This window comes from Fukomys damarensis, unplaced genomic scaffold (genome assembly GCF_012274545.1).
Source record: "Fukomys damarensis isolate Sample0158 unplaced genomic scaffold, DMR_v1.0_HiC HiC_scaffold_17, whole genome shotgun sequence".
NCBI lineage: Eukaryota > Metazoa > Chordata > Mammalia > Rodentia > Bathyergidae > Fukomys > Fukomys damarensis.
The window spans coordinates 20,274,972-20,289,400 of record NW_022900929.1 but is presented as its reverse complement, the minus strand read 5'-3'; the positions used below and the strand labels follow the sequence as shown (position 1 = coordinate 20,289,400).

Genomic DNA, 14,429 nt, shown 5'->3' with positions numbered 1-14,429 from the left:
GATAAATCTGAGTTATTTGTAAGGAAATGGATGGCTCTTGAGATCCTAAAATTAAGAGAAAGAAGTCACGAGTTTCAACATCACATTGTTTCTCTAATAGGAGAGACCCACAATATAAATAACTGAAAAAGCAAAAGAAAAGAGCCATATTAAGAAACAGCGAGGTGGATTCTCAGTAAAGGTAAGAAGGATCCAGGGAAACAAAGGGGGTAGTAGGGTCTCAGGAGAATAAAAATGATCAAGATGTGTTAAGCTGAATATAATCACTATGTATCATAAACACATACTAAAATTTTTTTTAAAATAAGGCAAGATAGTATGAGTTGGGAGAATCATCCCCAGATTAGCCTCTCTTTTGAAAATCCTGCCTTTTCTGGCTCATGTTTCTTGGGACACCCATTGGAGTTTACCAATATGGGTGGAAGGGTGGCCTTGGAGCCAGGAGGACCTTGTTTACAAGGCAGGAGCCTCTTCAGATGAGCACAGCTGTGTACACAAACAAGCAGATATGGACACACACAGGACAACACCTGGAATCACAATTAACTGATTGCACAGCGCCCCCAACACACCCCCACCTCCTGGGAGGATATGAGCCTGGGAGAACAGAATCCGTATCTTTAGGATTCCTTCTAGCCCCAGCACAAGCTTAATGATACAAGGCATACTATACACTGAACAAGTGTATAGTAAATGTGGAATGAATGTTAAGTACACACATAAGCACACACACATACACGGGGCCATGGTTATAAGCACTCTTGCTCCATTTGCTTTCCTCTACAGGGAATACTCGTGCCACGTGGCTGATTCAATGTGCATCATGCTTGCTGAACTGAGAGCTGCTACAATTTATTTATGTAGCACCCATTTTGCACAACTTGACTATCAAAACAAATAACCAGAATGGCTTTTTCCCCCAGAGGAGAAAACCCACTTTCTTTCCTGTCACATTTTCAGGAAGTGTCCAAAATATCCTTTCATTATTGGTCTGACCCTCACCTGGAGTCGGCTTCTCATTCCCCTGATGGAGAGCGCCTGCCACGGGAAAAGGCTGAGGCTTTTTGTCACTATCAAACAAGTGATGAAACTGTAGTCTGAAGCCTTCATCTCTCCTACCTGGGGACAGATGAGCTGCAGGTGTCATGTAGCTGGTGGCACGGTGGCTCACCCGTGTTCAAGGTTTGCAGTTAACATTGTTGCTTGAAATATTAACTTTGTAGAGCTCTTTCGGGAAGCTCCATCAATTTTCGTAGTTTGTATTTGTCTGCAGTACAGCCTTCTTTAGGAAGCCCTCTTATTTTCTATATTGAGTCCTGCATTCTCCTTCCTTCTCAATGTGACTGTCTTCTTTAATATTCATGAGCGTCTGCGGTAGGAACATTTCTGTGGGGACCTTGAGGCAGCTGTGGCATTGACAGCATCTTCCTTCCTGAACAGCAATGGCTGCTCTGAGCACTGCCTTAATAACGTCCAGACTGGCTCTATCTCCATAGAAGGAAGAAGGGCCTGCTGCTCATCTCTATTACAGTCCAAGGCAGGAGGAGGGATCTGAATGTAGTGGTTTGGATTCATAATGCTAGCCTTTCCCCTTCTCCATACCTATGCCCTTCACCATGTGACTTTCCAGGTCCTTCCATACAGAATCAAAATATACTCTCAGCACCTTGACTACAGGTGTCACCCTTAGAGTCTTGGTTTGGCTAATAGAAGGTTAGCGTACATGGCACCAGAGGAAGCTTTTACAAAGTGACTGGATTTGTACTAGTGCACCACATCCACCAGAAGGGCATGCATGGGACAGCCCGCTGGCTCCAAGAGTAGGGTGAGAAACTCGGGAAACAGAGCCAAGTCACTCTGTTGGAGCACATCCTTAAATAGCGACTTCTCCCTATATTAGTAAAGAGGGAAGAAGAAAAGGGGAAAATAAGAGAGCAAAATTTAGATTTGGATTTGCTCAGAGGCTCAAACTATGGACATTTGTAAAGCCAATATCTGTGTTTGAGATCATACAGGAACAAGTGCCCAGAATTTCAATAGACGATGAAGTCAGAGACATGATGAGAACTCGGTTGTTAGCAAGCACTCCAAACTAGCTGAAGAAACTTGGGCTTTATTCTTATTAAGCTATGATACACCTAAAATAAAATGTATAGCTCTTAAATGTTCAGCTGATGTAGTTGAATAATTATATGCCATCCAAAACAAGGTATACAGCATATGATCATCACAGAATGTTCCTGTAATCCTCATTCTTCTTCTCTCTCAGCCTACCCTTCCTTAGGGGCAATCACTTGTTGATTTTCACCAGCAGATTGTGTTTACCTGTTGGCGAATGCTATATAAGTGAAGTCATCCATTAACCTCTCAGCACATGGGTGCACTTACCATGGTGACATTCAGATTCTGCCATTCTTGCTGTTTGCCTCAGTTGATGGTTGACTTATTACTGAGGAGAATTCTCCATTTCATCAGTTCTGCTGTGAAAGGACATTTGGTTTATTTTCCACTCTGGAGCTATTAGGACTAATGAATAATGGTGTTAAGTACTTTTTGTATAAATCCTTTTTGTTTTGCTATATGGTTTCATTTCTCTTAAGTACATATCTAGCAGCAGATTCACTAGGTCAGAGCAACTGGCTGCTTAAATTTTATATAAGGATTTCCCAAACAGTTCCTCAAACTGATTGTACTATATTAAACTCTGATTAGAAAAGTACAACCATTCTACTCAACAGTTCCACTTGCTTGATAGTCTCACCAATATTGATATTGTCAATATTTTATCTTATTTTAGTCATTCCAGCTTGTGTGAGGTAGCTCTTTTAATTTTTATTTCCTTAATAACTGATGCACTTATTAGTCATTGAACCTTCCTCCTTTGTAAACTGTGCATGCTTTTTGTCCATCTTTTAGTAGACTGTTTGCTTCGGTGGTTCATTTGTATTCTAATATGAGTTGTATAGTTTGGATCAGGATTGTCCCCCAGAGGCCCATGAGTTAAAGACCTAGTACTCAGATTGGTGCTACTGAGGCAGGAGACAAACAGTGTGGGAGACATCCTGGCCTTAGGCTTACAGCAGACAGGAAGCCTTCTGACTCTTGGAGACCAGATACCCATAAAGGTTCAAAACTCCCCATCCCAACATGAGGTTGGAGACTCACAGTTGATTGGAAAGAAGCTCAATTATTCTCCATTGCCCAAAGTCTAGAGGAATAAAAGAAACAGCAACCTGGAACTCACCATAGTTGCCAACTCTGCCTCTGTCCACCCTCCATCCTTGAAGGTGTACTTGATGGCTGGCAGTTGACACCTCTGAACTGTGCATTCTTGGAAGCTTCTCAAATATGCTCTAACCTAACCTCAAATCTGAAACAGATAGGTTCCTCTGAGTCAAATTACCATGTGAGCAGATGAGAAAATTAAAGCCAATTTGACTGTGTTACTATTTCTGTGTGTCTTGCTTGATTCCTTGATCAGGATACCAAGAGTCTAGATAACAAGTAAGACTGAGACAAACTGTCGTGTGACACTACTAGTAGGTGGTGGAAACTTTCAGAGGTAGGGCCAAGTGGGAGGTCTCCCACTCTTTGGGGTATGCTCTTGGATGGGATAAAGGGATGCCATCCATTTCTCTTTCTCTTGTTCACATTCTGGCCAACCATGAGGTGAATGGTCTTGCCATATGCTGCCGCCATGATGTGCTGGCTGCACATATGTGCCTGAAGGCAAGAGCCAACCAATCATGAGCTGAACTCTCTAAAACCCTTCTGTAAGCCAGAAGGAAACCTTTTCTCATTACAAACTGATGTTTTAGATGTTTTATAGTAAAGAAAGTTAACACCTGAGTACTTTGTCAGATATGCATATTAAAAATATTTTCATCCAGTGACTTGTTTTAAAATCGTCAATGGTGTCTTTTGATGAGCTTAATATTTTTATTTTGAAGAACTTCAATTTATCGTTTTCTCCTGTCATGCTTTTGCAATCTGTGTAGAGAAAGCTTTGCCTCTCTAAAGTCATGAGGATCTCTTATCATACCTTCTAATGACCTGATCATATTTTTCTCCTGTTTATGTCTAAGAATACTTCAAATTAATATTTGTGCATGGAATAAAGGAGACACAGGGATTTATTTCTCTTCACATAGCAATCTGGATTGTTACAAGGCCATGTATTAAAAAGATACTCTTTTCTCCACTAAAGTCATCTTTCATCATTGTAAAAATCAAGTGACCATACGAAGTTGACCTGTACCTGGCTTGTATGTTTTGTCGCCCTGTTTTCCAAAGAACTTGCCCTGGTAAATTGAGTTCTGTTGTACAGTATTGTCACGAATACATTCTGAATTCAATTCTTCTAATCAAAATAATTCTAGAGATACTGATTTATTTACTTTGTTGTACCAAGGTTTGAATCTGGGGCCTTCACGCTGCGTTACATCCCAAGCCCATTATTTCTTTCTTATTTTCAGACAGGGTCTGGCTAAGTCACTACGTTGCTCATGCTGTGCTGGAACTTGCAATCCTCCTGGGTCAGCCTCCCAGAGTGTGGGATATGTCAGGCATATTTTATTTTATATTAACATGTATTAACTTTATACATTAACGAAGTTCAGTTTTATATTGCAATACACACAAACAACATGCTGATCCAATCAAGCTTCCCTTTATTTAGCCTCCATTTCCTCTTTCTCTCCTAACTTCTAGTAATCACTATTTCACATTAGGGTTGACTGTTTTTAAACTTTCCACATATGAGAAAGAGCAGACCATATAGTGGACCCTCAAGTTACAACCAGCCTGACATTTGAACAACTTGGGTTAATTAGGTTAATGGAAGAAGGTTCATGTGTCTCTTGCTATTTATAGCATGTACCCAGGTAAACATCCTGATCTCAGCTGTATTGACTTAGTTACAAGCAGCCCTTGATTGCGTTCATAAAGCACGGGTTCACTGTATTTGTCGTTCTGTGTCTGGGTTATTTAACAAAGTGTTTCATTTTGCTACAAATTATGATTCTTTATGGTTAGCACTTTTCTACTGTGTATGCATACCATATTTTATCAATTCACCCATCAAGGTATACACAGTTTGACTCCCCATCATTTACACGTTTCTAATGATTGATAATTTTGAGGATCTTCTAACTTTCTTATTGGTCATTCATATGTTTTCTACTTACAGCATGGTCAAATATTTGTTCTTTACTAACCTTCTATTTCAAGGGCCGGAGATTTAGCTCAATGGCATAGCACCTGCCTCACAAGTGCAAGGTCCTGAGTTCAATCCCTGGTACCAAAACAACAACAACAACAATAATCTTCTATTTCAGTATTTTTAATTAATTGTAAGAGTTTTCTGCATTTCATTGTCTTGTCATTTAAATCAAAATTCTATCAATATTTCTGGGTGTGGTGGATTACTTTCCTGTAATCTAGAGGCTGAGGCAGGAGGCTCTACCTGAGTTCAAGGCCAGCCTGAACTACATAGCGAGACCCTGTCTCAAAAAAAAAAAAAATTCTATCAAGACACAATACATATTAATTACTTTTAATCCCCTTTTCCTTCCTTCCTCATCCATCCATCTCTTGATCCCTTTCCTCTTTTTTTGTACATGTTTACAATATAATGTACTACAAGCATGTACTAATTAGATGTAACTTTAAAAATAAATAATACTTTAAAAAATTATGAGGCATGTAAGTGTGAGTCTACTTTTGTGCTCTGTCTTCTGTTCCACTCATCTGTACACCAAACTCTACTATTTTTACACCTGTAGTATAAGCAAGTAACTCCTAAAATCAGCTCATACACACCCTCTAGTTTAGATCTCTTTGTAAATTACTTGGGTTACTTAAGGTATTTCATGCTTCTGTATAAATTTTAGATTGAACTTGTCAATTTCCACATCAAAACTTGGTGGAATTCTATGTGAGACTGAATTAAATCTATGAACCAACTGGGAGAGAATTGACATTAAAACAGTACTGAGTATTCTAATCTGCAAATAAGGTACATCTCTCCACTTATTTAGGTCTTCTTTAATATCTTTCAGAAACGTCTTATAGCTTTAGTGTATAAGTAATTTTATTCAATTTATACCTATACATTATGTATTGTTTGCTCTATTATAAATGGCATGTTTTCAAAATTTTTATTTTATAATAAAATAGTTTGCTGCTATCATATATAGAAGTACATTTTATCTGTATGCATTGATTTTTGTATTCTTTCATTTCATAAGTTCATTTATTAGTTATGGTGGTGTTTTTATATAATTTTTGTGGTGCTCTTTGTACATGACAAAAGTAGATTTTTAAATTTCTTCTTTTCCAATCTGAATGCTCATTTCTTTTTCCTGTTATATTGTACTGGGTAGAACTTCTGGGAATTCTTGGTACTATGAGTGGGCATCTTTACCTCATACCTTATGGTAGTGGGGGAGCAATTAATGCTTTCAATATTAAGCATGATGCAGACTTTTGGTTCTGCATCAGATTGAGAAAGTGCCGTTACTTCTATTCCTAGTTTGATGAGATTTTTTTTTTTAAATCATGAATGAACATTGAATTTTGTCAAATGTTTTTACTACATCTGTCGAGGTTGCCAGATAGCTTTTCTTTGGTATTTTCTTGCTATGGTGAATGATATTGACTTTAACATATTTAACAAACTTTGAAATCCTGGGGTAAACACCATTTGAGCATGATGTTTCATTCCTTTTATACACTGACAGATTTGGTTTGCTAATATTTTCTTCAGGATTTTCCATGTGTCTGTGTCTTAGTCACTGTCCTAGTCGCTGGGACAAAATACCAGACATAAGCCCTACAACTTCAAGGAGAGGTCTATATTGGCTCACAGTTCAGAAGTTTCAGCATGTCCTGAAGGCTTAAATACAGAACCAGCATGACCAAAGGCCCTGGTGAGGGAAAGCTGCTCACATCATGGTGATTAGAAAGCAGAGAGAGAAGAGAGGAGCTGGGGAAGGAGGTGGGTCCTTCCAGGGCATAAGCCCAGTCAGCCTTCCTAAGCCAGGTCCTGCCTCATAGGAGTAAGTCAGCTAGCCCCACAATTGAATATACCAGCCTCTTGGGGGGACATTTAGATCCAAAATATAATATTACATAAGTAACAGTATGTAGTTTTATTTTCATAAAACTTTATCTTGTTTTGTAATGAATTAGAAAATTTTCTTGTATTCTTCATATTCTAAAAGTGTGTTTTTTTTCTTCTTTAAATATCTGGTAGAATTCATCAATAAAACCATCTTAGTTGGGGGTTTTCTTTATACAAAGATTTTCGATCCCAAGTTTTTCAGTAGCTCGAGAAGCAATTGTGATTTTCTCTTTCATTGTGTGTCAATTTTGGTACATTATATGCTTCAAGAAATTTGTGTATTTTATATCCATTGTGAAATTTATTGACAATAAGTTCTTCATAATATCTTCTTTGTTGTCCTTTATTATCTATAGGATTTGTAGCAAGGCTTCTGCCATTTCCGTGTTTATAATTTGTAATTTTTCTTTTTTCTTGATCTTTATTAATGCTAATATATAGATGTTGTTTTTAAAAAACTCTCAACTTTGACCACGTTGTCTCTATTGTTTGTATCATATAAGTGTATATGAAACAAATATTATATATATACATATATTTATCTTTCATTATTCTTTCCCTTTCTCTGAGTTTAATTGTTCTCTTTTGAAGCTTCTAAGGTGTAATATATTTTTAATTTTTGATATATTTTCTTTTTTAATATATAAAATTCTACATGCACATAGAGCTATATTGCTATACATTTTCTCTCAATCAACTATTTTAAGTTCAATACATTCTTTTGTGTTATATTTTCATTATCATTTATTTCACAGTGTTTTGTTATTTTAAAAATAATTTATCAGTCCACAGGTTATTAGAAATGTTTGCTTAAATACTGCATGTTTAAAGATTTTTATAGATGCCTCATATTCTATTGATTTCTAACATTACATAATTGTGAAGAGAGAAAATGCCTTATACTCTTTCAATAATTTGAAATTTTCCATGATGTGGTTTGGTGCAGCATGTAGAGAGAGTTTCTTGCTGAATTTTCCAATTGCATTTTAAAAAGATGTATATTCTCTAGTCATCAAAGATACACATATTAAAGCCAAAATGGAATATCATATCACACCTGTGAGAAGGGCTACTACCAAAAAGATGAAGTACAAAGTGCTGGCACAGATTTGGAGAAAAAAAGGAAGCTTTGTTGATATGAATATAAATTAATGCAGCTATTATGGAAAACAGTATGGAGATTGCTCAGAAAAGTAAAAATAGAACTGCCATATGGTCCAGCTATCCTACTTTTGCATATTTATCCAAGGAAAATAAATTACCACTCTGAAGGGACAACTTCACTCCCGTGTTCACTGCAGTATTATTGACAACAGCCAAGAGATAGAAACAACATTAGTTCCCATTAATGGATAACTCTCTTAAGAATGTGGTGCATAATTCTGTAAGACAGTGTATTATCAAGCTTTACAAGAGGGGAATCTGAATATTTGAGACAACATGGATGGGCATTATGCTAAGGAAAATAAGACAGGCACTGAAAGATTAACACCACCTGATATCACTTATGTGTAGCATTTAAAATAGTGAAATTTACAGAAATAGAGGTTAAAATTGTGGTTGCCAATGGTTGGGTGAGGCATAAATGGACAATGATGGTGAAAGGCTGCAAAATTTCATGCAAAACAAAAGAATCAGTTCTAGAGAGATACTGTAAAGCAGCGTGATGATAATGAACAGTACTGTCTTGGACAGTTGAAACTTGCTGAGCGGTAAGCTCTTAGGTTTTCTAGCCACATACACATAACACAGGCAACCATACAAGGCTGTGTGCATTAATTAACTTGGTTGTGGCAATTATTTCACGAAGTACACATACATCAGAGCAGTACATTATATGCTTTAAATATATGCATTTTCTATTTGTCAATTGTAACTTAATTTTATGTTGATAATCATGGGGAAAATGAATGTATGTTCGTCCTGTGTTTGATGTTGACTCAACGGTCAGCATTGCAACCAGCTAGTCTCAGTTGTAATCCACATCACTCTGGGTTATGTTCTACTTTAGTCACTTTCTGTTACTATATTAAACTATCCGGGTGGGTACCTCCCATAGTACTGGAGGTTCGAGGTCATTAACTCAACTTTGGACCTCACAGAAAATGGCATCACACTGATAGGAGTGCCTACCAGATCAAGAGATCACGAGGCAAGACAGAAAGCCAGAGAATGGAAAGTGGCCAACCTTGCTCTTTTAGCACATCTCTCTTGTGAGAACCAACCATGGGTACCACAAGAATTAATGACATTAATCCCTTTCAAAGCCACCACCCGCAATGACCAAAACCCTTCCCACATATCCCCATCTCCAGACATCATCACACTGGAAGCCAGGCCTCCAACATATGAACTATTGAGGGGATAGAGGTAAACATATCCAGACTATAATATGCTCCTGCATTGACAACTACTGGGCTCCACATAGATACAAGAGAGACTATGAAATATCTCTAGCTGGAAAATAAATTTTCAACATGGACTTGCATATGATGTTAGGGGTAGATACATCTTCATCAGCTCATGATATTATTCAATTTCAACACTAGAAAATATTTTGGGGTGCAGTGCTGCTAGGGGGGACAGGTCAAAATGCAAGGAGACCACTCAAGAGGATTTTTCTGGAAGGCAAGAAATGAAGAATTAAGATAAAATAGAAGTGGGAAAAATAGAAAGCTTGGCTGTAAAAATGATTTAATTTAGCTGTGGACAAAGGGCGAAGGTGAGCCTGAAGTTGTGACGGGAAGTCAGTGTGTGGAGGTGCTGTGCGCTAATTTGAGATACGAGGCTGTATTTTGATATGAGGGACCACTGAGAAGTTCAGGGAGAGCTATCTTGATGGTAGGTGGCTCAGAGAGTTTCAGGATGCTATGTGATAGAGCTAGAATTCAGAGGCCTGAGAGCCACTGGGGGCCTCTCTGGGACTGGGGTGCAGTCAGTTTTTGGCTAGAGTTGTACACTAGGCTGGAGATTTAAAAAAAAAAAATCTAAATTACAGAAGTTTCGTGATGGTAAAAGAATCTATGACCTATAGCTGCCATCTGATCTGGCCATTCTCAAATTCAGGTTATGACATTCAGGAAACTGAGTCTACAATCAACAGTGATAAAGAAAAATATCCATTTCTTGCGATATGGCAGATTTTATAACTCTCTTGTTTAAAACAACCAGGACTGTTGCATTAAGGTATGCCTAAAATACTTTCTGGACTAGTAAGAAATTAAGGAAATCTCAGAAGTTAAAAACAATGCAAATATAGTAATCAAGAGCATAGAATGGATAGCTTAGATTCCTCCTCTGGTGTTGAAAACATTTGCCAAAGAAATTTTATTTTCATGAAGTTACAGGGTCTGAAGAGAGAGCTAACTGGATGCAATAGGGAGGCATAGAGGATTCCTACACAGATCGGGGATCACCAACAATTACACTCTCCCTGTAAGAATAAACCAGAAAGAAAACCTGCTCCACATAAGATAGCAAGACATTGCTGTGCCAGCCCTTGTTCTGGGTGGAGGGAACAGATCAATTTCTCTTCGATGTGCAGCTCAAAATTTTCCTTCATATAAATCTGTGACTCCCATTCATCCTAGATCATTGGCCTAAAAAACTTCAAGCTGAGAATATATCTTAAAGAGATCCCCGAATGGTAGCATCTCCTAGATCCCCAGGGGAAACCTACTGAAAATACTCTTCAGAGGGCATTTTTAAAAAGAGGCCTCTAAAAGCATGTCCATGTACTGTGGAGACAAGAATTTAAAGTAATCATTCATAAAACATGATAAGGAAGACCCATAGTCAGTGCTAGCAGGAACCACAAAGAAATGAAAGAAAGAAAGAAAAATTGAAGCATAGAAGGAAGGAAGAAGGGAGGGAGAGAGGGAGGAAAGGGAATAGGAAGAAAAGAGAAAAATAGGGAAGAGGGGAAGAAGGAGAGAAGAAAGGGAGGAAGAAAGGTCAGATACCCCAATATTCAAATACCAGAAATATAGGAAAGGAAAATAAAATAACTATCATTAATACCTTTAAGGAAATAAAAAGGAGATAAGAAGATAGGGACTATCATTGTTTTTTAAAACTACAGAAATGACCAAGTGGATTTAAAAATTGAACAAGTAGCACTTGTACATGGCAGAGTTTGTATTGGAGGTTCATGGCCAGTACAGGACCTTGTGACTGAGGTCACTTTGAGACAAAGCTGTGCAAGCAAAACCACAGGGAGACTCATTCTGCAACTGTACATCACTTCCTCAAATGTCATACCCCCTCTTCACTACCCACCTATGTTTGGTTGCTTTGCAGATTCCTCAGAGAGAGAGAGAGAGAGAGAGAGAGAGAGAGAGAATCTCACTGTGTGTGTGTGCATGGGGGCACTGTCTAGAATTTAGCAGGAAAGCAGGCTACATAAGTGGAATATCCCACCATAATGAAACCAAAACTCTCTGCCAAGGACCAATACCCAGAGTCCATGTACACTTCTGGAATTACCCAACTAATATTTTCTTTCCGATCTGGGTTCCAAATCAAGACTATGTGCTGATTCTTCCATCTCTTATAATCCACCCCTTTTCCTTTGTCTTTGGGGACCTTGACACTTTTGATAAGTGTTAGGCAGTTATTTTGTAGAACACCACATGGTTTGGGTTTGCTTGATATTCTGGCTTTTACTCAAGTTATGCATTTTCAGTGAGTGATAAAAGCAACCCGTGGTGTAATATATTAGATTATGCAGACTGCTTCAGGAATAGAGAATGAACTTGGACCACACGGATCTATTTGGTGAGTGTGAGTTCCAGGGAAACGCTTCAGTGAGGCCCATCAGCTGCATCTGGTTCTGAGTGAAAGATTCCATTATGTGTGTCTTATTGGTATCAGGGATCGAACTTGGGATGTTGTACTTGGGAGGCAGGCAGTAGAACCACTGAGCTAAATCCCCAGCAAGACTCTATTATTATAGCACTTCTATAATTAATACATCTGGTTCAGAGGATCTAGAATGGGTCCTAAATATAATAACTAGTGTCCTTATCAGAAGAGGGAAGAACACATAGAGACACAGACAGACACAGAGACATACAAAGAAGATCCTGTGAAGGTGAAGGCAGAGTATTGGAGTGATGCTTCAGGAACCATGAAGCCAAGGATTAACAGCCACCAGAGGCCAGGAAGACTCAAGCAAGGATTTTCTTCCTGGAGTCCCCATTCTGGGCATGGACCAATTGACATCTTGATTTCAGATTTCTAGCTGTGAGGGAATCAGTGTCTCTTGGCTTATACAGTGAAATTTGTGGCAATTTATTAAGACAGCTTAAGGAAACTGATAACATAAGATTCTTTCTGGAGCTAAGAACTACAGCTGAAATTGTAACTTCTTTTATTATTTATACATTTTTAAAAATTGTGCTTTTTGAGATGACTTTTCTGTTTCCCAATTTCATCTTTCTTTCACTCACCCATGATTTGGATCCTGCAAAGAACCTTCTCGTCACAGACTAGAGGGGTCTATAAGACTTTTCAATGTGCGGCTGTTGGATATTTTTAATTTCTCCAAGTTTTTTGGCTATCAGAAGCTAGGTTACCCTTCTTCTGCATCACCCCCACAAAGATGCTTAAATTGTATAGTTTTGGGAACTGTCATGACTTGTATTTATGGTCTTGGAGGAATGCTCATTGACTGGTCTTTGATTTGCCATCCTACTTCTTCTGACTATTTATAGAACATTCAGTTTCATTACAAATCATGCCACCACCGCCGCCATCTTCCCAGAATCCTCTTACAGCCCTGGAATACCACTTGGTGTTCATAGCTGCTTCCTTGCTCACTGATTCCGAGGGAGAAGTGTAAATTTGTGATGATGATGGGTAGTACCATGTGACTCGTTTGGCAACAGGAGTTGGAAATGACCATTTGGCAATTCTGGATCTCAGTTTACATACGTTATGGTTCAAATTTAAGACGACCCCCCAAAGTCTCATGTGTTCAGAGGCTCTCAGAAGGTGATTGGAAGGGCTCTAACTTCATCAGTGGATTAAACAATTTGTGAGATCATAATGTGATGGCCTCATTGGGAAGTGATACAAGCAGGAGGTGGGGCTGGCTGAAGGGAGTGGATCATGGAGGAGTCACCTTGGAGACTATATCTGGTCCCTGTCCTTTTCCTTCTTGGCTTTTTCTTTCTCACTCTGCTTCCTGGCTGCCATGATGTGACCAGCTTTCATCTACCATGCCTTTCATTTATGGCATTTCTACCTTGGAGCTAGCAGAACATGGACTGAAACTTCTGATATCATAAGCCAAAATAAACCTTTCCTCCTTAAACTGTTTTTCTCAGACATTTCACCACAGCAATAGAAGGCTAACTCGACATAAAAGGCAGTTTAGCAAGCATTGCTAGTTTTATTTACCCTTGCGATAGCTTTGGACTTCTACCATGTGAAAAAGATGCCCCACATTGTCACTGGTCTCCTGGCTAGGGCCCCAAAATAAGATACACGAAACAGAGGCACCTCAGTCAATCCATGCCTGGGAGCATGAAAACACGTGCCGGTGGTTGTGTGTCAGTGTTAGGATCTTTTGTTACGAAGCATTATTGCAGTAGCTGTTGACTAACACATTCTCCTTATTTGTAATGACTAATATACATACTGAGAAGCAGCAGCATTGATATACTGTGGCTCTGAGTCAAATGCCCTCTGCACTCTATTTATCTAAGGCCCTGAAGTTTAGAATAATTTCTATATTTTTAAAAGCTATACACTTTCTTTAGAAATCACAACAGAAATTGTATGTGACCCACAGCCTAAAATCTTTAACATTTGGCCCTTTTCAGAAAAAAGTTTGCCAACTGCTCAAGTAAATAGCAAACAGCAAAAGATCCAAAGCAAGAGCTCTAGGTTCCATTGTGCTTGTTTGGTTATTGGAACCTCACTTTGCTATGTGTACAATAAGCTAACTAGACTACAGTCTCTGAAATCCCTTCAGTGCTAGTATTTTGCAGGAAATACAAAAATATGCTTACATCTGAAGTGCTTCTTTTGATGACATCACATTTCGGTAAATTCTGATAAATAATTACAATGATGTGAAATAAGAGGGTTCCCATAACAGAAGCCAAACTCCCTCAAACACAAATTGAGTTGCGAGCTGGGTGAAGAGAGCAACCTAAGACGGCAGAGAATGACAGACACGTACCAGGCATTCGTTAGCCATGTTCCCTGCCTGAGAAGCTTTGTGACTCAGACTACAAATCTCTAATCTGCAACTACCTAGCAAAAGGAGAAAAAAAACCTGCAGAGTGTGTGGGGGGGG

The 14,429-nt window shown here is 38.6% G+C and overlaps 1 long non-coding RNA gene across 1 annotated transcript in view; it reads left to right on the top strand.

Annotated features, from left to right (window-relative positions):
- LOC104876463 overlaps positions 1–14,429 on the top strand; it is a 66,940-nt gene that overhangs the window by 46,288 nt on the left and 6,223 nt on the right. The window lies entirely within an intron of this gene.